The 24,420-nt window shown below is 40.3% G+C and overlaps 12 non-coding genes across 12 annotated transcripts; 8 read left to right on the top strand and 4 right to left on the bottom strand.

Annotated features, from left to right (window-relative positions):
• Positions 1-79: 79 nt before the first annotated feature.
• LOC130661562 (5S ribosomal RNA) lies at positions 80-198 on the bottom strand. Its single transcript, XR_008988739.1, has one exon. It is a non-coding gene; the product is annotated as a 5S ribosomal RNA (ribosomal RNA).
• A 4,863-nt stretch (positions 199-5,061) lies between these two features.
• On the top strand, positions 5,062-5,253 carry LOC130660880 (U2 spliceosomal RNA). Its single transcript, XR_008988077.1, has one exon. It is a non-coding gene; the product is annotated as a U2 spliceosomal RNA (small nuclear RNA).
• Positions 5,254-5,438: 185 nt separating this feature from the next.
• Positions 5,439-5,603, top strand: LOC130659829 (U1 spliceosomal RNA). Its single transcript, XR_008987033.1, has one exon. It is a non-coding gene; the product is annotated as a U1 spliceosomal RNA (small nuclear RNA).
• Positions 5,604-5,953: 350 nt separating this feature from the next.
• On the bottom strand, positions 5,954-6,072 carry LOC130661563 (5S ribosomal RNA). The gene has a single exon (XR_008988740.1). It is a non-coding gene; the product is annotated as a 5S ribosomal RNA (ribosomal RNA).
• A 4,865-nt stretch (positions 6,073-10,937) lies between these two features.
• LOC130660881 (U2 spliceosomal RNA) lies at positions 10,938-11,129 on the top strand. Its single transcript, XR_008988078.1, has one exon. It is a non-coding gene; the product is annotated as a U2 spliceosomal RNA (small nuclear RNA).
• Positions 11,130-11,314: 185 nt separating this feature from the next.
• Positions 11,315-11,479, top strand: LOC130659830 (U1 spliceosomal RNA). The gene has a single exon (XR_008987034.1). It is a non-coding gene; the product is annotated as a U1 spliceosomal RNA (small nuclear RNA).
• Positions 11,480-11,829: 350 nt separating this feature from the next.
• Positions 11,830-11,948, bottom strand: LOC130661564 (5S ribosomal RNA). The gene has a single exon (XR_008988741.1). It is a non-coding gene; the product is annotated as a 5S ribosomal RNA (ribosomal RNA).
• A 4,865-nt stretch (positions 11,949-16,813) lies between these two features.
• Positions 16,814-17,005, top strand: LOC130661511 (U2 spliceosomal RNA). The gene has a single exon (XR_008988703.1). It is a non-coding gene; the product is annotated as a U2 spliceosomal RNA (small nuclear RNA).
• A 185-nt stretch (positions 17,006-17,190) lies between these two features.
• LOC130659832 (U1 spliceosomal RNA) lies at positions 17,191-17,355 on the top strand. The gene has a single exon (XR_008987036.1). It is a non-coding gene; the product is annotated as a U1 spliceosomal RNA (small nuclear RNA).
• Positions 17,356-17,705: 350 nt separating this feature from the next.
• Positions 17,706-17,824, bottom strand: LOC130661566 (5S ribosomal RNA). The gene has a single exon (XR_008988744.1). It is a non-coding gene; the product is annotated as a 5S ribosomal RNA (ribosomal RNA).
• Positions 17,825-22,689: 4,865 nt separating this feature from the next.
• Positions 22,690-22,881, top strand: LOC130660882 (U2 spliceosomal RNA). Its single transcript, XR_008988079.1, has one exon. It is a non-coding gene; the product is annotated as a U2 spliceosomal RNA (small nuclear RNA).
• A 185-nt stretch (positions 22,882-23,066) lies between these two features.
• LOC130660436 (U1 spliceosomal RNA) lies at positions 23,067-23,231 on the top strand. Its single transcript, XR_008987636.1, has one exon. It is a non-coding gene; the product is annotated as a U1 spliceosomal RNA (small nuclear RNA).
• Positions 23,232-24,420: the final 1,189 nt, after the last annotated feature.

Here is a 24,420-nt window from a genome sequence, read left to right on the forward strand (position 1 = left end):
CCGCCACGTTCCTTAATTGTTATAACAAGAAATATATCACAGCACCATTGAAATGAAAAGGCAACAAATGAAAATGAAAAGCCTACGACACCGGGAGTTCCCAGGCGGTCCCCCATCCAAGTACTATCCCGGCCCGACGATGCTTAACTTCCGTGATCAGACGAGAACGGGTGTGTTCATCGTGGTATGGCCGTAGACATTAGTAGGGGCAAATACGTGCAATTTATTTTGACGTTGTGATCAAATTTTTTTATTTAATTTCTTTGAGTTACTTAGGACAAGGCGTATGCATGGATTATCTATTAGACTTTAAGGTTATAGTTTTGTGAAAAAAACAATGTTTTTTTAAAGATGTGTGGCTATAAAAATAGCCGTTGTTTTCTGAGTGTAGCGGTTTACTTCTTCTGTCCTTTGTCGTTCTTCTTTGGGAGTAAGACAGCTTGAATGTTTGGCAAAACACCACCAGCTGCAATGGTTACACCGCTCAAAAGTTTGTTTAATTCTTCATCATTACGAACAGCCAATTGTAAATGTCTTGGAATAATCCTAGCTTTTTTGTTGTCTCTTGCTGCGTTACCAGCCAACTCCAATATCTCAGCAGATAAATATTCCAAGACGGCTGCTAAGTAAACTGGTGCTCCAGATCCAATTCGGTTAGCATAGTGCCCTCTACGAAGGAATCTATGCACTCTACCGACTGGAAATTGAAGTCCAGCTCTTGAGGATCTTGTCTTGGCTTTAGCCTTAGCTTTTCCACCTTTTCCACGTCCAGACATAACTGCGATTTGATTTGTAAGTTAATACAAAAACGTACGAATATTTAACGTAAGTGTTAACGAAATAAACTTTACTCGTTTTTTCATCATAAAAATAGGATCGAAATCATGTTTTTTAACCAATCATAATTAAGTATTAAACAAAAGATTTTTTTTTTAACCAATTAAATTGCGTATCGGCGTTTTCGGATCGAATTCGATCCGATTTTTTTACTTATAAACAAAAAGTTTTGACTTGCAGTTTAATGCTTATTTACAAGTTAAGTAGCAAAAATTTTTAACCATGTCTGACGCAGCAGCTAAAGGAGGAAAACAGGCACCTAAAGTAGCCAAGAAAGGTGAAAAAAGAGCCGGCAAAAAAGGAGGAAAGATTGGTGGAACTGGTGAAAAGAAACGCAAGAGAAAGAGAAAGGAAAGTTATGCTATTTACATCTACAATGTTTTGAAACAAGTTCACCCAGATGTCGGAGTTTCAAGCAAAGCTATGAGCATCATGAACTCATTTGTCAACGACATCTTTGAGCGCATTGCTTCCGAAGCTTCGCGTTTGGCTCTTCAAAACAAAAAGTCGACCATCTCTTCTCGTGAAATTCAAACCGCAGTACGTCTTCTCTTGCCTGGAGAACTTGCAAAACACGCAGTCAGTGAAGGAACAAAAGCCGTCACAAAATACACAAGCAGCAAGTAAACCAACGTCTACCAAACACAAACGGTCTTTTTTAAGACCACACATCTTTAAAAAAACATTTACTTGGCGTCACTACAAGTTAACCGAAGTTAATAAAACTTCTAAATAATGTGCTTAAGAACACTAGCCTACATTTAAAATACTTCCCCATGTGTGTGTGTGGATTAGCTTCACTTTTCATACGTATTATTAGCTGTACTTGCAGAAAAGACAAGTACATTGATCCATGTTATTGCTTACATTTAACTTAACCCAGCTTTTCACGGAAACACTCCCAGGCAAATTAACCCTACAAAGTATTTCTAAATTTTTTTTGTGTCATATATGACATAGTATCGTATAGCAATAAATGTAACTGTGACAAGACTTTACACATTGTGTAATTTGGAAGCGTGCACAAAGTAATGTTTTAAAAGATTTGTGGCTATAAAAATAGCCGTTTTTGTTGAGCAATGACAACGCTTAACCTCCGAATCCGTAAAGAGTTCTTCCTTGACGTTTTAAGGCATAAACAACATCCATAGCGGTAACGGTCTTGCGTTTAGCGTGCTCTGTGTAGGTTACAGCATCACGAATAACATTCTCTAAGAAAACCTTCAGTACACCTCTGGTTTCCTCATAGATAAGGCCAGAGATACGTTTGACACCACCTCGTCGAGCAAGACGTCGAATAGCAGGTTTTGTGATTCCCTGAATGTTATCACGAAGAATTTTTCGGTGACGTTTAGCACCTCCTTTTCCCAATCCTTTACCTCCTTTTCCGCGTCCAGACATATTGATATAGTTGCGTACAGAACGAGTACAAAAACAACGTTTGAGTTAACAGAATTCAGACAGCTTTAAAAAGAGGCCATAAAATTACCTACTGCTCGTGGAAACACCCTAATTAACCAATAGAGTTGCGTCATTACAAAATGTTCCGAACATTTTGTACATTTTTTTAAGTAAAACTGTAGTTTTTTTAAAATTCGTGGTCTTAATGTTTCAGTAAGGCAATAAATTTGGCATCGTTGGAATTCGCCAAACCTTCTGCTACTTACTAAAAAAAAAAAAAGTCAAAAGCTTTTGTGTATCAGAAGATACAGCCGTTTTCCCGTAGCCAAAAAACACAGATTTTATAAAAATGTTAAAGTAATGAGCGTAATGTCATTATGCAGCCAATCAGAAATTACTTTCTTAGCACCAATCAAATGGTTTGTTTTGAACCTTAGCTGTCAATCAATATGAGAAATAAAACTTTGGCGCGATAGTGCATTTTAGACCGTCTTGTGTATCCGTACTACATCGACTTCTTAAAATATGGCTCGTACAAAGCAAACTGCACGTAAATCTACTGGAGGAAAGGCTCCACGAAAACAACTCGCCACTAAAGCTGCGAGGAAAAGCGCACCAGCTACTGGAGGAGTGAAAAAACCACATCGTTACAGACCTGGTACAGTTGCTCTCAGAGAAATCAGAAGATACCAGAAGTCAACCGAGCTCTTGATCCGCAAGTTGCCTTTCCAGCGTCTTGTGCGAGAAATTGCTCAGGACTTCAAAACAGATCTGCGATTCCAGAGCACAGCCGTTATGGCTCTGCAAGAGGCTTCTGAAGCGTACCTTGTTGGCTTGTTCGAGGATACTAACTTGTGTGCCATTCACGCAAAACGAGTTACAATCATGCCTAAAGACATCCAGTTGGCAAGAAGAATTCGTGGGGAACGTGCCTAAGCATCTTACCAAACAAAAAACGGCTATTTTTATAGCCACACATCCATAAAAAATATTACGGCTAGCTTTTTATATCAAACTTTGTTCTGCTTTCTGTTTAAATTTTATGCTACATAAAAATTTTATGCTACATAAAGTTTGACAATGTTAAAAATATGAAGGGCAAGAAAAGTAAAAGCAAGAAAATAAGAAATTTAAAAACGAAAATACTTAAACTTAGGGAATCTAATCTTAAAATTACTCTTTTTTAACTGTTTAAGTGACTTAAACAAGTTTAACTTTGTACCAAGATAATGTTTTTTTGTAAATGTGTGGCTATAAAAATAGCCGTTTGTTAATGTAATAGCCAGATACACACAAATTATTTTTTTGCGGTCTTCTTTGCTGCCTTTTTGGGAGTCTTTTTGACCTTCTTTGCTGCAGGTTTTTTAGCAACAGGCTTCTTTGTGGGTTTCTTAGCTGCTGGTTTCTTAGCCGAGGCTTTCTTTGTGGCAGGCTTCTTTGCTGCTTTCTTTGGCGTGCTCTTCTTTGCTGGCTTCTTTTTTGGTGTACTTTTCTTTGCAGTAGGCTTCTTTGCCGTTGGCTTTTTTGCTGCGGCCTTTTTCTTAGGTTTTTCTTTTTTTACCTGACCTAGCTTGAATGATCCAGAAGCACCAGTGCCTTTAGTTTGAATCAAATCGCCTGATGTTACTCCTCGTTTAAGAGCCATTTTCAGATGATGATCTGAGTTTTCAGCAACTTTGTAATTTGCATGAATATATTTTGTAATAGCTTGGCGAGATGAACCACCGCGTTCCTTTAGGGTAGCGATAGCAGCCTTGATCATGTCCACATATTTAGGGTGATCAGCTGTCTTCTTTGCAGCAGGTTTCTTCTTGGGTGCGATTTTCTTTGGAGAAGCTGCTTCACTCATTTTTAATGTTTTCTTACAACAATCCAACGATAAACGATGCTTGTTATCACAGTAGAAGTATACTAAACATTACCGTGTAAATGAGATATAATTTAAGACGGTGCGAAGTATGCGGACGTAAAAGTACCACTCCCGGGAATTGATTTGGCGCGAAAACAGAAATGTGTGTTTCTGTACATCGTATAATGTCCGTTTTGGGAGCCGCGACTATGCGAAAGCATGTTAATTTTTATTTGTAGCACGACGCAATAGTCTGAAAGAGAAGCTGCTGGAGTTTGAGGTCTTCAGCATTACATCTACTCTGTTAATTTGGGCTTCTTCCGCGCCCGTGTTAGGATTTTCATAAAGCGTTCTTTGGTTTGCGTTGCGTATGTCGGCCTACATCATCGACACGGCCTGTTTCCGGCTATTAGGAGCAATTCATATATTGGGCACTGCGTTTCGACTTTTTTATTAGACCACAGTAAAAAAATTCACTCACAGAAGTCCCTTTCTTTCATGGCTACAAACACGAAGAATTCTGTCGTAAGTAAAACGAATGCGCAAGCCAAAATAACGATGGGGCGAAGTCATAAGCATCGCCCTGTGGCCCAATGGATAAGGCATCTGACTACGAATCAGGGGATTCCAGGTTCGACTCCTGGCAGGGTCGCACTGTCGCATTTCGGCTGCATGGTCTACTGTGTAACGCGCGCGCACGTTCTGGCGTAATGCGTTGATAAACGGAATGTACGCAGTCATATTGGAAAGTAATATCACGCACTTAGTATCGTCGCCTTTGTTAGCATTCATGTAAGTTACCATCCACTCGCTACAGTCGCTCTCCATCCTACGGCTAAATCAACAGCCGTGATTTTTACTATGTCGCCGTCCATCCGTACGCGGTGACAGTTGTAAGCTTTACAGTAACGTGACATGCTCCACAAGCAGTTACGGTGTGTGGACGATGCCTATCATGGCAACGCTTGTTCTTTATCGCTTCTCGGCCTAATGGCTAAGATCAAGTGTAGTATCTGTTCTTATCAGTTTAATATCTGGTAGGCCATTCTCTGAATGGTCAGTATATTAATCTGATTTTTGGCCTTGGGTCATGGAGGTGGATTCATTCACGCCGTGACCACGGGTTGCCTTGGTGTTGCACTATTACCGATGGCGGCCCACATAAGCAATAAAAGAATAATAGCAGTCCTCTTTCCGACGGCACTCTGCATAGTCTACGGCGGGAACAAAACGCGTACACTGGGGGAGAATACAGCCTATGCCCCGCGACACGGCAGTTTATAACACACTCAAGCCACAAGCATTAACAAACTTTGAAGGGTACCCTCATGCTACGGTGCAGTTCCAACTCATACTTACCTGACGGGGAAGTAAAGACTGATCAATGAGGGTTTTCTTCCAGAGTGAGGCTCTTGCATTGCACTACGCTTGGGCTGACCTCTGCGATTACTGCAAACGTCAGTAACTCGACCGTACAATTTCTGGTAGTGGGGGCCTGCGTCCGCGCTCGCCCCCTCCTTAAGTCAAAATGAATGAGCTTAGAAAAGTTGCGCGGCCAAATGTCGGTGGTGACTTAAACGCTAAGGTAAAACCTCGCTTGGCTGTTACGAAACGTGATTGCGATATAAGTCCTCGGAAGGCGGCGGAATTTTATTTTATTTGCCATTCCGTCAGGGTTATTGGATGATCGGCAATAGATCGAGTTTGTATGCATTTGAAAGCTCTTTTTTCTCGTACTATCACCTGAAAATGTCGTAGGAAAATGTCATAGGAAACACTTTCAACAACCGCCACGTTCCTTAATTGTTATAACAAGAAATATATCACAGCACCATTGAAATGAAAAGGCAACAAATGAAAATGAAAAGCCTACGACACCGGGAGTTCCCAGGCGGTCCCCCATCCAAGTACTATCCCGGCCCGACGATGCTTAACTTCCGTGATCAGACGAGAACGGGTGTGTTCATCGTGGTATGGCCGTAGACATTAGTAGGGGCAAATACGTGCAATTTATTTTGACGTTGTGATCAAATTTTTTTATTTAATTTCTTTGAGTTACTTAGGACAAGGCGTATGCATGGATTATCTATTAGACTTTAAGGTTATAGTTTTGTGAAAAAAACAATGTTTTTTTAAAGATGTGTGGCTATAAAAATAGCCGTTGTTTTCTGAGTGTAGCGGTTTACTTCTTCTGTCCTTTGTCGTTCTTCTTTGGGAGTAAGACAGCTTGAATGTTTGGCAAAACACCACCAGCTGCAATGGTTACACCGCTCAAAAGTTTGTTTAATTCTTCATCATTACGAACAGCCAATTGTAAATGTCTTGGAATAATCCTAGCTTTTTTGTTGTCTCTTGCTGCGTTACCAGCCAACTCCAATATCTCAGCAGATAAATATTCCAAGACGGCTGCTAAGTAAACTGGTGCTCCAGATCCAATTCGGTTAGCATAGTGCCCTCTACGAAGGAATCTATGCACTCTACCGACTGGAAATTGAAGTCCAGCTCTTGAGGATCTTGTCTTGGCTTTAGCCTTAGCTTTTCCACCTTTTCCACGTCCAGACATAACTGCGATTTGATTTGTAAGTTAATACAAAAACGTACGAATATTTAACGTAAGTGTTAACGAAATAAACTTTACTCGTTTTTTCATCATAAAAATAGGATCGAAATCATGTTTTTTTAACCAATCATAATTAAGTATTAAACAAAAGATTTTTTTTTTAACCAATTAAATTGCGTATCGGCGTTTTCGGATCGAATTCGATCCGATTTTTTTACTTATAAACAAAAAGTTTTGACTTGCAGTTTAATGCTTATTTACAAGTTAAGTAGCAAAAATTTTTAACCATGTCTGACGCAGCAGCTAAAGGAGGAAAACAGGCACCTAAAGTAGCCAAGAAAGGTGAAAAAAGAGCCGGCAAAAAAGGAGGAAAGATTGGTGGAACTGGTGAAAAGAAACGCAAGAGAAAGAGAAAGGAAAGTTATGCTATTTACATCTACAATGTTTTGAAACAAGTTCACCCAGATGTCGGAGTTTCAAGCAAAGCTATGAGCATCATGAACTCATTTGTCAACGACATCTTTGAGCGCATTGCTTCCGAAGCTTCGCGTTTGGCTCTTCAAAACAAAAAGTCGACCATCTCTTCTCGTGAAATTCAAACCGCAGTACGTCTTCTCTTGCCTGGAGAACTTGCAAAACACGCAGTCAGTGAAGGAACAAAAGCCGTCACAAAATACACAAGCAGCAAGTAAACCAACGTCTACCAAACACAAACGGTCTTTTTTAAGACCACACATCTTTAAAAAAACATTTACTTGGCGTCACTACAAGTTAACCGAAGTTAATAAAACTTCTAAATAATGTGCTTAAGAACACTAGCCTACATTTAAAATACTTCCCCATGTGTGTGTGTGGATTAGCTTCACTTTTCATACGTATTATTAGCTGTACTTGCAGAAAAGACAAGTACATTGATCCATGTTATTGCTTACATTTAACTTAACCCAGCTTTTCACGGAAACACTCCCAGGCAAATTAACCCTACAAAGTATTTCTAAATTTTTTTTGTGTCATATATGACATAGTATCGTATAGCAATAAATGTAACTGTGACAAGACTTTACACATTGTGTAATTTGGAAGCGTGCACAAAGTAATGTTTTAAAAGATTTGTGGCTATAAAAATAGCCGTTTTTGTTGAGCAATGACAACGCTTAACCTCCGAATCCGTAAAGAGTTCTTCCTTGACGTTTTAAGGCATAAACAACATCCATAGCGGTAACGGTCTTGCGTTTAGCGTGCTCTGTGTAGGTTACAGCATCACGAATAACATTCTCTAAGAAAACCTTCAGTACACCTCTGGTTTCCTCATAGATAAGGCCAGAGATACGTTTGACACCACCTCGTCGAGCAAGACGTCGAATAGCAGGTTTTGTGATTCCCTGAATGTTATCACGAAGAATTTTTCGGTGACGTTTAGCACCTCCTTTTCCCAATCCTTTACCTCCTTTTCCGCGTCCAGACATATTGATATAGTTGCGTACAGAACGAGTACAAAAACAACGTTTGAGTTAACAGAATTCAGACAGCTTTAAAAAGAGGCCATAAAATTACCTACTGCTCGTGGAAACACCCTAATTAACCAATAGAGTTGCGTCATTACAAAATGTTCCGAACATTTTGTACATTTTTTTAAGTAAAACTGTAGTTTTTTTAAAAATTCGTGGTCTTAATGTTTCAGTAAGGCAATAAATTTGGCATCGTTGGAATTCGCCAAACCTTCTGCTACTTACTAAAAAAAAAAAAAGTCAAAAGCTTTTGTGTATCAGAAGATACAGCCGTTTTCCCGTAGCCAAAAAACACAGATTTTATAAAAATGTTAAAGTAATGAGCGTAATGTCATTATGCAGCCAATCAGAAATTACTTTCTTAGCACCAATCAAATGGTTTGTTTTGAACCTTAGCTGTCAATCAATATGAGAAATAAAACTTTGGCGCGATAGTGCATTTTAGACCGTCTTGTGTATCCGTACTACATCGACTTCTTAAAATATGGCTCGTACAAAGCAAACTGCACGTAAATCTACTGGAGGAAAGGCTCCACGAAAACAACTCGCCACTAAAGCTGCGAGGAAAAGCGCACCAGCTACTGGAGGAGTGAAAAAACCACATCGTTACAGACCTGGTACAGTTGCTCTCAGAGAAATCAGAAGATACCAGAAGTCAACCGAGCTCTTGATCCGCAAGTTGCCTTTCCAGCGTCTTGTGCGAGAAATTGCTCAGGACTTCAAAACAGATCTGCGATTCCAGAGCACAGCCGTTATGGCTCTGCAAGAGGCTTCTGAAGCGTACCTTGTTGGCTTGTTCGAGGATACTAACTTGTGTGCCATTCACGCAAAACGAGTTACAATCATGCCTAAAGACATCCAGTTGGCAAGAAGAATTCGTGGGGAACGTGCCTAAGCATCTTACCAAACAAAAAACGGCTATTTTTATAGCCACACATCCATAAAAAATATTACGGCTAGCTTTTTATATCAAACTTTGTTCTGCTTTCTGTTTAAATTTTATGCTACATAAAAATTTTATGCTACATAAAGTTTGACAATGTTAAAAATATGAAGGGCAAGAAAAGTAAAAGCAAGAAAATAAGAAATTTAAAAACGAAAATACTTAAACTTAGGGAATCTAATCTTAAAATTACTCTTTTTTAACTGTTTAAGTGACTTAAACAAGTTTAACTTTGTACCAAGATAATGTTTTTTTGTAAATGTGTGGCTATAAAAATAGCCGTTTGTTAATGTAATAGCCAGATACACACAAATTATTTTTTTGCGGTCTTCTTTGCTGCCTTTTTGGGAGTCTTTTTGACCTTCTTTGCTGCAGGTTTTTTAGCAACAGGCTTCTTTGTGGGTTTCTTAGCTGCTGGTTTCTTAGCCGAGGCTTTCTTTGTGGCAGGCTTCTTTGCTGCTTTCTTTGGCGTGCTCTTCTTTGCTGGCTTCTTTTTTGGTGTACTTTTCTTTGCAGTAGGCTTCTTTGCCGTTGGCTTTTTTGCTGCGGCCTTTTTCTTAGGTTTTTCTTTTTTTACCTGACCTAGCTTGAATGATCCAGAAGCACCAGTGCCTTTAGTTTGAATCAAATCGCCTGATGTTACTCCTCGTTTAAGAGCCATTTTCAGATGATGATCTGAGTTTTCAGCAACTTTGTAATTTGCATGAATATATTTTGTAATAGCTTGGCGAGATGAACCACCGCGTTCCTTTAGGGTAGCGATAGCAGCCTTGATCATGTCCACATATTTAGGGTGATCAGCTGTCTTCTTTGCAGCAGGTTTCTTCTTGGGTGCGATTTTCTTTGGAGAAGCTGCTTCACTCATTTTTAATGTTTTCTTACAACAATCCAACGATAAACGATGCTTGTTATCACAGTAGAAGTATACTAAACATTACCGTGTAAATGAGATATAATTTAAGACGGTGCGAAGTATGCGGACGTAAAAGTACCACTCCCGGGAATTGATTTGGCGCGAAAACAGAAATGTGTGTTTCTGTACATCGTATAATGTCCGTTTTGGGAGCCGCGACTATGCGAAAGCATGTTAATTTTTATTTGTAGCACGACGCAATAGTCTGAAAGAGAAGCTGCTGGAGTTTGAGGTCTTCAGCATTACATCTACTCTGTTAATTTGGGCTTCTTCCGCGCCCGTGTTAGGATTTTCATAAAGCGTTCTTTGGTTTGCGTTGCGTATGTCGGCCTACATCATCGACACGGCCTGTTTCCGGCTATTAGGAGCAATTCATATATTGGGCACTGCGTTTCGACTTTTTTATTAGACCACAGTAAAAAAATTCACTCACAGAAGTCCCTTTCTTTCATGGCTACAAACACGAAGAATTCTGTCGTAAGTAAAACGAATGCGCAAGCCAAAATAACGATGGGGCGAAGTCATAAGCATCGCCCTGTGGCCCAATGGATAAGGCATCTGACTACGAATCAGGGGATTCCAGGTTCGACTCCTGGCAGGGTCGCACTGTCGCATTTCGGCTGCATGGTCTACTGTGTAACGCGCGCGCACGTTCTGGCGTAATGCGTTGATAAACGGAATGTACGCAGTCATATTGGAAAGTAATATCACGCACTTAGTATCGTCGCCTTTGTTAGCATTCATGTAAGTTACCATCCACTCGCTACAGTCGCTCTCCATCCTACGGCTAAATCAACAGCCGTGATTTTTACTATGTCGCCGTCCATCCGTACGCGGTGACAGTTGTAAGCTTTACAGTAACGTGACATGCTCCACAAGCAGTTACGGTGTGTGGACGATGCCTATCATGGCAACGCTTGTTCTTTATCGCTTCTCGGCCTAATGGCTAAGATCAAGTGTAGTATCTGTTCTTATCAGTTTAATATCTGGTAGGCCATTCTCTGAATGGTCAGTATATTAATCTGATTTTTGGCCTTGGGTCATGGAGGTGGATTCATTCACGCCGTGACCACGGGTTGCCTTGGTGTTGCACTATTACCGATGGCGGCCCACATAAGCAATAAAAGAATAATAGCAGTCCTCTTTCCGACGGCACTCTGCATAGTCTACGGCGGGAACAAAACGCGTACACTGGGGGAGAATACAGCCTATGCCCCGCGACACGGCAGTTTATAACACACTCAAGCCACAAGCATTAACAAACTTTGAAGGGTACCCTCATGCTACGGTGCAGTTCCAACTCATACTTACCTGACGGGGAAGTAAAGACTGATCAATGAGGGTTTTCTTCCAGAGTGAGGCTCTTGCATTGCACTACGCTTGGGCTGACCTCTGCGATTACTGCAAACGTCAGTAACTCGACCGTACAATTTCTGGTAGTGGGGGCCTGCGTCCGCGCTCGCCCCCTCCTTAAGTCAAAATGAATGAGCTTAGAAAAGTTGCGCGGCCAAATGTCGGTGGTGACTTAAACGCTAAGGTAAAACCTCGCTTGGCTGTTACGAAACGTGATTGCGATATAAGTCCTCGGAAGGCGGCGGAATTTTATTTTATTTGCCATTCCGTCAGGGTTATTGGATGATCGGCAATAGATCGAGTTTGTATGCATTTGAAAGCTCTTTTTTCTCGTACTATCACCTGAAAATGTCGTAGGAAAATGTCATAGGAAACACTTTCAACAACCGCCACGTTCCTTAATTGTTATAACAAGAAATATATCACAGCACCATTGAAATGAAAAGGCAACAAATGAAAATGAAAAGCCTACGACACCGGGAGTTCCCAGGCGGTCCCCCATCCAAGTACTATCCCGGCCCGACGATGCTTAACTTCCGTGATCAGACGAGAACGGGTGTGTTCATCGTGGTATGGCCGTAGACATTAGTAGGGGCAAATACGTGCAATTTATTTTGACGTTGTGATCAAATTTTTTTATTTAATTTCTTTGAGTTACTTAGGACAAGGCGTATGCATGGATTATCTATTAGACTTTAAGGTTATAGTTTTGTGAAAAAAACAATGTTTTTTTAAAGATGTGTGGCTATAAAAATAGCCGTTGTTTTCTGAGTGTAGCGGTTTACTTCTTCTGTCCTTTGTCGTTCTTCTTTGGGAGTAAGACAGCTTGAATGTTTGGCAAAACACCACCAGCTGCAATGGTTACACCGCTCAAAAGTTTGTTTAATTCTTCATCATTACGAACAGCCAATTGTAAATGTCTTGGAATAATCCTAGCTTTTTTGTTGTCTCTTGCTGCGTTACCAGCCAACTCCAATATCTCAGCAGATAAATATTCCAAGACGGCTGCTAAGTAAACTGGTGCTCCAGATCCAATTCGGTTAGCATAGTGCCCTCTACGAAGGAATCTATGCACTCTACCGACTGGAAATTGAAGTCCAGCTCTTGAGGATCTTGTCTTGGCTTTAGCCTTAGCTTTTCCACCTTTTCCACGTCCAGACATAACTGCGATTTGATTTGTAAGTTAATACAAAAACGTACGAATATTTAACGTAAGTGTTAACGAAATAAACTTTACTCGTTTTTTCATCATAAAAATAGGATCGAAATCATGTTTTTTTAACCAATCATAATTAAGTATTAAACAAAAGATTTTTTTTTTAACCAATTAAATTGCGTATCGGCGTTTTCGGATCGAATTCGATCCGATTTTTTTACTTATAAACAAAAAGTTTTGACTTGCAGTTTAATGCTTATTTACAAGTTAAGTAGCAAAAATTTTTAACCATGTCTGACGCAGCAGCTAAAGGAGGAAAACAGGCACCTAAAGTAGCCAAGAAAGGTGAAAAAAGAGCCGGCAAAAAAGGAGGAAAGATTGGTGGAACTGGTGAAAAGAAACGCAAGAGAAAGAGAAAGGAAAGTTATGCTATTTACATCTACAATGTTTTGAAACAAGTTCACCCAGATGTCGGAGTTTCAAGCAAAGCTATGAGCATCATGAACTCATTTGTCAACGACATCTTTGAGCGCATTGCTTCCGAAGCTTCGCGTTTGGCTCTTCAAAACAAAAAGTCGACCATCTCTTCTCGTGAAATTCAAACCGCAGTACGTCTTCTCTTGCCTGGAGAACTTGCAAAACACGCAGTCAGTGAAGGAACAAAAGCCGTCACAAAATACACAAGCAGCAAGTAAACCAACGTCTACCAAACACAAACGGTCTTTTTTAAGACCACACATCTTTAAAAAAACATTTACTTGGCGTCACTACAAGTTAACCGAAGTTAATAAAACTTCTAAATAATGTGCTTAAGAACACTAGCCTACATTTAAAATACTTCCCCATGTGTGTGTGTGGATTAGCTTCACTTTTCATACGTATTATTAGCTGTACTTGCAGAAAAGACAAGTACATTGATCCATGTTATTGCTTACATTTAACTTAACCCAGCTTTTCACGGAAACACTCCCAGGCAAATTAACCCTACAAAGTATTTCTAAATTTTTTTTGTGTCATATATGACATAGTATCGTATAGCAATAAATGTAACTGTGACAAGACTTTACACATTGTGTAATTTGGAAGCGTGCACAAAGTAATGTTTTAAAAGATTTGTGGCTATAAAAATAGCCGTTTTTGTTGAGCAATGACAACGCTTAACCTCCGAATCCGTAAAGAGTTCTTCCTTGACGTTTTAAGGCATAAACAACATCCATAGCGGTAACGGTCTTGCGTTTAGCGTGCTCTGTGTAGGTTACAGCATCACGAATAACATTCTCTAAGAAAACCTTCAGTACACCTCTGGTTTCCTCATAGATAAGGCCAGAGATACGTTTGACACCACCTCGTCGAGCAAGACGTCGAATAGCAGGTTTTGTGATTCCCTGAATGTTATCACGAAGAATTTTTCGGTGACGTTTAGCACCTCCTTTTCCCAATCCTTTACCTCCTTTTCCGCGTCCAGACATATTGATATAGTTGCGTACAGAACGAGTACAAAAACAACGTTTGAGTTAACAGAATTCAGACAGCTTTAAAAAGAGGCCATAAAATTACCTACTGCTCGTGGAAACACCCTAATTAACCAATAGAGTTGCGTCATTACAAAATGTTCCGAACATTTTGTACATTTTTTTAAGTAAAACTGTAGTTTTTTTAAAAATTCGTGGTCTTAATGTTTCAGTAAGGCAATAAATTTGGCATCGTTGGAATTCGCCAAACCTTCTGCTACTTACTAAAAAAAAAAAAAGTCAAAAGCTTTTGTGTATCAGAAGATACAGCCGTTTTCCCGTAGCCAAAAAACACAGATTTTATAAAAATGTTAAAGTAATGAGCGTAATGTCATTATGCAGCCAATCAGAAATTACTTTCTTAGCACCAATCAAATGGTTTGTTTTGAACCTTAGCTGTCAATCAATATGAGAAATAAAACTTTGGCGCGATAGTGCATTTTAGACCGTCTTGTGTATCCGTACTACATCGACTTCTTAAAATATGGCTCGTACAAAGCAAACTGCACGTAAATCTACTGGAGGAAAGGCTCCACGAAAACAACTCGCCACTAAAGCTGCGAGGAAAAGCGCACCAGCTACTGGAGGAGTGAAAAAACCACATCGTTACAGACCTGGTACAGTTGCTCTCAGAGAAATCAGAAGATACCAGAAGTCAACCGAGCTCTTGATCCGCAAGTTGCCTTTCCAGCGTCTTGTGCGAGAAATTGCTCAGGACTTCAAAACAGATCTGCGATTCCAGAGCACAGCCGTTATGGCTCTGCAAGAGGCTTCTGAAGCGTACCTTGTTGGCTTGTTCGAGGATACTAACTTGTGTGCCATTCACGCAAAACGAGTTACAATCATGCCTAAAGACATCCAGTTGGCAAGAAGAATTCGTGGGGAACGTGCCTAAGCATCTTACCAAACAAAAAACGGCTATTTTTATAGCCACACATCCATAAAAAATATTACGGCTAGCTTTTTATATCAAACTTTGTTCTGCTTTCTGTTTAAATTTTATGCTACATAAAAATTTTATGCTACATAAAGTTTGACAATGTTAAAAATATGAAGGGCAAGAAAAGTAAAAGCAAGAAAATAAGAAATTTAAAAACGAAAATACTTAAACTTAGGGAATCTAATCTTAAAATTACTCTTTTTTAACTGTTTAAGTGACTTAAACAAGTTTAACTTTGTACCAAGATAATGTTTTTTTGTAAATGTGTGGCTATAAAAATAGCCGTTTGTTAATGTAATAGCCAGATACACACAAATTATTTTTTTGCGGTCTTCTTTGCTGCCTTTTTGGGAGTCTTTTTAACCTTCTTTGCTGCAGGTTTTTTAGCAACAGGCTTCTTTGTGGGTTTCTTAGCTGCTGGTTTCTTAGCCGAGGCTTTCTTTGTGGCAGGCTTCTTTGCTGCTTTCTTTGGCGTGCTCTTCTTTGCTGGCTTCTTTTTTGGTGTACTTTTCTTTGCAGTAGGCTTCTTTGCCGTTGGCTTTTTTGCTGCGGCCTTTTTCTTAGGTTTTTCTTTTTTTACCTGACCTAGCTTGAATGATCCAGAAGCACCAGTGCCTTTAGTTTGAATCAAATCGCCTGATGTTACTCCTCGTTTAAGAGCCATTTTCAGATGATGATCTGAGTTTTCAGCAACTTTGTAATTTGCATGAATATATTTTGTAATAGCTTGGCGAGATGAACCACCGCGTTCCTTTAGGGTAGCGATAGCAGCCTTGATCATGTCCACATATTTAGGGTGATCAGCTGTCTTCTTTGCAGCAGGTTTCTTCTTGGGTGCGATTTTCTTTGGAGAAGCTGCTTCACTCATTTTTAATGTTTTCTTACAACAATCCAACGATAAACGATGCTTGTTATCACAGTAGAAGTATACTAAACATTACCGTGTAAATGAGATATAATTTAAGACGGTGCGAAGTATGCGGACGTAAAAGTACCACTCCCGGGAATTGATTTGGCGCGAAAACAGAAATGTGTGTTTCTGTACATCGTATAATGTCCGTTTTGGGAGCCGCGACTATGCGAAAGCATGTTAATTTTTATTTGTAGCACGACGCAATAGTCTGAAAGAGAAGCTGCTGGAGTTTGAGGTCTTCAGCATTACATCTACTCTGTTAATTTGGGCTTCTTCCGCGCCCGTGTTAGGATTTTCATAAAGCGTTCTTTGGTTTGCGTTGCGTATGTCGGCCTACATCATCGACACGGCCTGTTTCCGGCTATTAGGAGCAATTCATATATTGGGCACTGCGTTTCGACTTTTTTATTAGACCACAGTAAAAAAATTCACTCACAGAAGTCCCTTTCTTTCATGGCTACAAACACGAAGAATTCTGTCGTAAGTAAAACGAATGCGCAAGCCAAAATAACGATGGGGCGAAGTCATAAGCATCGCCCTGTGGCCCAATGGATAAGGCATCTGACTACGAATCAGGGGATTCCAGGTTCGACTCCTGGCAGGGTCGCACTGTCGCATTTCGGCTGCATGGTCTACTGTGTAACGCGCGCGCACGTTCTGGCGTAATGCGTTGATAAACGGAATGTACGCAGTCATATTGGAAAGTAATATCACGCACTTAGTATCGTCGCCTTTGTTAGCATTCATGTAAGTTACCATCCACTCGCTACAGTCGCTCTCCATCCTACGGCTAAATCAACAGCCGTGATTTTTACTATGTCGCCGTCCATCCGTACGCGGTGACAGTTGTAAGCTTTACAGTAACGTGACATGCTCCACAAGCAGTTACGGTGTGTGGACGATGCCTATCATGGCAACGCTTGTTCTTTATCGCTTCTCGGCCTAATGGCTAAGATCAAGTGTAGTAACTGTTCTTATCAATTTAATATCTGGTAGGCCATTCTCTGAATGGTCAGTATATTAATCTGATTTTTGGCCTTGGGTCATGGAGGTGGATTCATTCACGCCGTGACCACGGGTTGCCTTGGTGTTGCACTATTACCGATGGCGGCCCACATAAGCAATAAAAGAATAATAGCAGTCCTCTTTCCGACGGCACTCTGCATAGTCTACGGCGGGAACAAAACGCGTACACTGGGGGAGAATACAGCCTATGCCCCGCGACACGGCAGTTTATAACACACTCAAGCCACAAGCATTAACAAACTTTGAAGGGTACCCTCATGCTACGGTGCAGTTCCAACTCATACTTACCTGACGGGGAAGTAAAGACTGATCAATGAGGGTTTTCTTCCAGAGTGAGGCTCTTGCATTGCACTACGCTTGGGCTGACCTCTGCGATTACTGCAAACGTCAGTAACTCGACCGTACAATTTCTGGTAGTGGGGGCCTGCGTCCGCGCTCGCCCCCTCCTTAAGTCAAAATGAATGAGCTTAGAAAAGTTGCGCGGCCAAATGTCGGTGGTGACTTAAACGCTAAGGTAAAACCTCGCTTGGCTGTTACGAAACGTGATTGCGATATAAGTCCTCGGAAGGCGGCGGAATTTTATTTTATTTGCCATTCCGTCAGGGTTATTGGATGATCGGCAATAGATCGAGTTTGTATGCATTTGAAAGCTCTTTTTTCTCGTACTATCACCTGAAAATGTCGTAGGAAAATGTCATAGGAAACACTTTCAACAACCGCCACGTTCCTTAATTGTTATAACAAGAAATATATCACAGCACCATTGAAATGAAAAGGCAACAAATGAAAATGAAAAGCCTACGACACCGGGAGTTCCCAGGCGGTCCCCCATCCAAGTACTATCCCGGCCCGACGATGCTTAACTTCCGTGATCAGACGAGAACGGGTGTGTTCATCGTGGTATGGCCGTAGACATTAGTAGGGGCAAATACGTGCAATTTATTTTGACGTTGTGATCAAATTTTTTTATTTAATTTCTTTGAGTTACTTAGGACAAGGCGTATGCATGGATTATCTATTAGACTTTAAGGTTATAGTTTTGTGAAAAAAACAATGTTTTTTTAAAGATGTGTGGCTATAAAAATAGCCGTTGTTTTCTGAGTGTAGCGGTTTACTTCTTCTGTCCTTTGTCGTTCTTCTTTGGGAGTAAGACAGCTTGAATGTTTGGCAAAACACCACCAGCTGCAATGGTTACACCGCTCAAAAGTTTGTTTAATTCTTCATCATTACGAACAGCCAATTGTAAATGTCTTGGAATAATCCTAGCTTTTTTGTTGTCTCTTGCTGCGTTACCAGCCAACTCCAATATCTCAGCAGATAAATATTCCAAGACGGCTGCTAAGTAAACTGGTGCTCCAGATCCAATTCGGTTAGCATAGTGCCCTCTACGAAGGAATCTATGCACTCTACCGACTGGAAATTGAAGTCCAGCTCTTGAGGATCTTGTCTTGGCTTTAGCCTTAGCTTTTCCACCTTTTCCACGTCCAGACATAACTGCGATTTGATTTGTAAGTTAATACAAAAACGTACGAATATTTAACGTAAGTGTTAACGAAATAAACTTTACTCGTTTTTTCATCATAAAAATAGGATCGAAATCATGTTTTTTTAACCAATCATAATTAAGTATTAAACAAAAGATTTTTTTTTTAACCAATTAAATTGCGTATCGGCGTTTTCGGATCGAATTCGATCCGATTTTTTTACTTATAAACAAAAAGTTTTGACTTGCAGTTTAATGCTTATTTACAAGTTAAGTAGCAAAAATTTTTAACCATGTCTGACGCAGCAGCTAAAGGAGGAAAACAGGCACCTAAAGTAGCCAAGAAAGGTGAAAAAAGAGCCGGCAAAAAAGGAGGAAAGATTGGTGGAACTGGTGAAAAGAAACGCAAGAGAAAGAGAAAGGAAAGTTATGCTATTTACATCTACAATGTTTTGAAACAAGTTCACCCAGATGTCGGAGTTTCAAGCAAAGCTATGAGCATCATGAACTCATTTGTCAACGACATCTTTGAGCGCATTGCTTCCGAAGCTTCGCGTTTGGCTCTTCAAAACAAAAAGTCGACCATCTCTTCTCGTGAAATTCAAACCGCAGTACGTCTTCTCTTGCCTGGAGAACTTGCAAAACACGCAGTCAGTGAAGGAACAAAAGCCGTCACAAAATACACAAGCAGCAAGTAAACCAACGTCTACCAAACACAAACGGTCTTTTTTAAGACCACACATCTTTAAAAAAACATTTACTTGGCGTCACTACAAGTTAACCGAAGTTAATAAAACTTCTAAATAATGTGCTTAAGAACACTAGCCTACATTTAAAATACTTCCCCATGTGTGTGTGTGGATTAGCTTCACTTTTCATACGTATTATTAGCTGTACTTGCAGAAAAGACAAGTACATTGATCCATGTTATTGCTTACATTTAACTTAACCCAGCTTTTCACGGAAACACTCCCAGCCAAATTAACCCTACAAAGTATTTCTAAATTTTTTTTGTGTCATATATGACATAGTATCGTATAGCAATAAATGTAACTGTGACAAGACTTTACACATTGTGTAATTTGGAAGCGTGCACAAAGTAATGTTTTAAAAGATTTGTGGCTATAAAAATAGCCGTTTTTGTTGAGCAATGACAACGCTTAACCTCCGAATCCGTAAAGAGTTCTTCCTTGACGTTTTAAGGCATAAACAACATCCATAGCGGTAACGGTCTTGCGTTTAGCGTGCTCTGTGTAGGTTACAGCATCACGAATAACATTCTCTAAGAAAACCTTCAGTACACCTCTGGTTTCCTCATAGATAAGGCCAGAGATACGTTTGACACCACCTCGTCGAGCAAGACGTCGAATAGCAGGTTTTGTGATTCCCTGAATGTTATCACGAAGAATTTTTCGGTGACGTTTAGCACCTCCTTTTCCCAATCCTTTACCTCCTTTTCCGCGTCCAGACATATTGATATAGTTGCGTACAGAACGAGTACAAAAACAACGTTTGAGTTAACAGAATTCAGACAGCTTTAAAAAGAGGCCATAAAATTACCTACTGCTCGTGGAAACACCCTAATTAACCAATAGAGTTGCGTCATTACAAAATGTTCCGAACATTTTGTACATTTTTTTAAGTAAAACTGTAGTTTTTTTAAAAATTCGTGGTCTTAATGTTTCAGTAAGGCAATAAATTTGGCATCGTTGGAATTCGCCAAACCTTCTGCTACTTACTAAAAAAAAAAAAAGTCAAAAGCTTTTGTGTATCAGAAGATACAGCCGTTTTCCCGTAGCCAAAAAACACAGATTTTATAAAAATGTTAAAGTAATGAGCGTAATGTCATTATGCAGCCAATCAGAAATTACTTTCTTAGCACCAATCAAATGGTTTGTTTTGAACCTTAGCTGTCAATCAATATGAGAAATAAAACTTTGGCGCGATAGTGCATTTTAGACCGTCTTGTGTATCCGTACTACATCGACTTCTTAAAATATGGCTCGTACAAAGCAAACTGCACGTAAATCTACTGGAGGAAAGGCTCCACGAAAACAACTCGCCACTAAAGCTGCGAGGAAAAGCGCACCAGCTACTGGAGGAGTGAAAAAACCACATCGTTACAGACCTGGTACAGTTGCTCTCAGAGAAATCAGAAGATACCAGAAGTCAACCGAGCTCTTGATCCGCAAGTTGCCTTTCCAGCGTCTTGTGCGAGAAATTGCTCAGGACTTCAAAACAGATCTGCGATTCCAGAGCACAGCCGTTATGGCTCTGCAAGAGGCTTCTGAAGCGTACCTTGTTGGCTTGTTCGAGGATACTAACTTGTGTGCCATTCACGCAAAACGAGTTACAATCATGCCTAAAGACATCCAGTTGGCAAGAAGAATTCGTGGGGAACGTGCCTAAGCATCTTACCAAACAAAAAACGGCTATTTTTATAGCCACACATCCATAAAAAATATTACGGCTAGCTTTTTATATCAAACTTTGTTCTGCTTTCTGTTTAAATTTTATGCTACATAAAAATTTTATGCTACATAAAGTTTGACAATGTTAAAAATATGAAGGGCAAGAAAAGTAAAAGCAAGAAAATAAGAAATTTAAAAACGAAAATACTTAAACTTAGGGAATCTAATCTTAAAATTACTCTTTTTTAACTGTTTAAGTGACTTAAACAAGTTTAACTTTGTACCAAGATAATGTTTTTTTGTAAATGTGTGGCTATAAAAATAGCCGTTTGTTAATGTAATAGCCAGATACACACAAATTATTTTTTTGCGGTCTTCTTTGCTGCCTTTTTGGGAGTCTTTTTGACCTTCTTTGCTGCAGGTTTTTTAGCAACAGGCTTCTTTGTGGGTTTCTTAGCTGCTGGTTTCTTAGCCGAGGCTTTCTTTGTGGCAGGCTTCTTTGCTGCTTTCTTTGGCGTGCTCTTCTTTGCTGGCTTCTTTTTTGGTGTACTTTTCTTTGCAGTAGGCTTCTTTGCCGTTGGCTTTTTTGCTGCGGCCTTTTTCTTAGGTTTTTCTTTTTTTACCTGACCTAGCTTGAATGATCCAGAAGCACCAGTGCCTTTAGTTTGAATCAAATCGCCTGATGTTACTCCTCGTTTAAGAGCCATTTTCAGATGATGATCTGAGTTTTCAGCAACTTTGTAATTTGCATGAATATATTTTGTAATAGCTTGGCGAGATGAACCACCGCGTTCCTTTAGGGTAGCGATAGCAGCCTTGATCATGTCCACATATTTAGGGTGATCAGCTGTCTTCTTTGCAGCAGGTTTCTTCTTGGGTGCGATTTTCTTTGGAGAAGCTGCTTCACTCATTTTTAATGTTTTCTTACAACAATCCAACGATAAACGATGCTTGTTATCACAGTAGAAGTATACTAAACATTACCGTGTAAATGAGATATAATTTAAGACGGTGCGAAGTATGCGGACGTAAAAGTACCACTCCCGGGAATTGATTTGGCGCGAAAACAGAAATGTGTGTTTCTGTACATCGTATAATGTCCGTTTTGGGAGCCGCGACTATGCGAAAGCATGTTAATTTTTATTTGTAGCACGACGCAATAGTCTGAAAGAGAAGCTGCTGGAGTTTGAGGTCTTCAGCATTACATCTACTCTGTTAATTTGGGCTTCTTCCGCGCCCGTGTTAGGATTTTCATAAAGCGTTCTTTGGTTTGCGTTGCGTATGTCGGCCTACATCATCGACACGGCCTGTTTCCGGCTATTAGGAGCAATTCATATATTGGGCACTGCGTTTCGACTTTTTTATTAGACCACAGTAAAAAAATTCACTCACAGAAGTCCCTTTCTTTCATGGCTACAAACACGAAGAATTCTGTCGTAAGTAAAACGAATGCGCAAGCCAAAATAACGATGGGGCGAAGTCATAAGCATCGCCCTGTGGCCCAATGGATAAGGCATCTGACTACGAATCAGGGGATTCCAGGTTCGACTCCTGGCAGGGTCGCACTGTCGCATTTCGGCTGCATGGTCTACTGTGTAACGCGCGCGCACGTTCTGGCGTAATGCGTTGATAAACGGAATGTACGCAGTCATATTGGAAAGTAATATCACGCACTTAGTATCGTCGCCTTTGTTAGCATTCATGTAAGTTACCATCCACTCGCTACAGTCGCTCTCCATCCTACGGCTAAATCAACAGCCGTGATTTTTACTATGTCGCCGTCCATCCGTACGCGGTGACAGTTGTAAGCTTTACAGTAACGTGACATGCTCCACAAGCAGTTACGGTGTGTGGACGATGCCTATCATGGCAACGCTTGTTCTTTATCGCTTCTCGGCCTAATGGCTAAGATCAAGTGTAGTATCTGTTCTTATCAGTTTAATATCTGGTAGGCCATTCTCTGAATGGTCAGTATATTAATCTGATTTTTGGCCTTGGGTCATGGAGGTGGATTCATTCACGCCGTGACCACGGGTTGCCTTGGTGTTGCACTATTACCGATGGCGGCCCACATAAGCAATAAAAGAATAATAGCAGTCCTCTTTCCGACGGCACTCTGCATAGTCTACGGCGGGAACAAAACGCGTACACTGGGGGAGAATACAGCCTATGCCCCGCGACACGGCAGTTTATAACACACTCAAGCCACAAGCATTAACAAACTTTGAAGGGTACCCTCATGCTACGGTGCAGTTCCAACTCATACTTACCTGACGGGGAAGTAAAGACTGATCAATGAGGGTTTTCTTCCAGAGTGAGGCTCTTGCATTGCACTACGCTTGGGCTGACCTCTGCGATTACTGCAAACGTCAGTAACTCGACCGTACTATTTCTGGTAGTGGGGGCCTGCGTCCGCGCTCGCCCCCTCCTTAAGTCAAAATGAATGAGCTTAGAAAAGTTGCGCGGCCAAATGTCGGTGGTGACTTAAACGCTAAGGTAAAACCTCGCTTGGCTGTTACGAAACGTGATTGCGATATAAGTCCTCGGAAGGCGGCGGAATTTTATTTTATTTGCCATTCCGTCAGGGTTATTGGATGATCGGCAATAGATCGAGTTTGTATGCATTTGAAAGCTCTTTTTTCTCGTACTATCACCTGAAAATGTCGTAGGAAAATAACACTTCAACAACCGCCACGTTTCCTTAATTGTTATAACTAAGACATTATCACAGACACTCAGTGAAAGTGAAAAGGCAACAAATGAAAATGAAAAGCCTACGATCATCCGAGTTCCCAGGACGGGATGCCCCATCAATAACTTCGCCGCCTACGAGGCTTATCTCCGTGAATCAGTTCGTAAGCAAGCGGGTTGTCTTCAGCGTGTATGTCACGTAGACATTAGTAGGGGCAAATACGTGCAATTTATTTTGACGTTGTGATCAAATTTTTTTATTTAATTTCTTTGAGTTACTTAGGACAAGGCGTATGCATGGATTATCTATTAGACTTTAAGGTTATAGTTTTGTGAAAAAAACAATGTTTTTTTAAAGATGTGTGGCTATAAAAATAGCCGTTGTTTTCTGAGTGTAGCGGTTTACTTCTTCTGTCCTTTGTCGTTCTTCTTTGGGAGTAAGACAGCTTGAATGTTTGGCAAAACACCACCAGCTGCAATGGTTACACCGCTCAAAAGTTTGTTTAATTCTTCATCATTACGAACAGCCAATTGTAAATGTCTTGGAATAATCCTAGCTTTTTTGTTGTCTCTTGCTGCGTTACCAGCCAACTCCAATATCTCAGCAGATAAATATTCCAAGACGGCTGCTAAGTAAACTGGTGCTCCAGATCCAATTCGGTTAGCATAGTGCCCTCTACGAAGGAATCTATGCACTCTACCGACTGGAAATTGAAGTCCAGCTCTTGAGGATCTTGTCTTGGCTTTAGCCTTAGCTTTTCCACCTTTTCCACGTCCAGACATAACTGCGATTTGATTTGTAAGTTAATACAAAAACGTACGAATATTTAACGTAAGTGTTAACGAAATAAACTTTACTCGTTTTTTCATCATAAAAATAGGATCGAAATCATGTTTTTTTAACCAATCATAATTAAGTATTAAA

Source organism: Hydractinia symbiolongicarpus, chromosome 9, assembly GCF_029227915.1.
Source record: "Hydractinia symbiolongicarpus strain clone_291-10 chromosome 9, HSymV2.1, whole genome shotgun sequence".
NCBI lineage: Eukaryota > Metazoa > Cnidaria > Hydrozoa > Anthoathecata > Hydractiniidae > Hydractinia > Hydractinia symbiolongicarpus.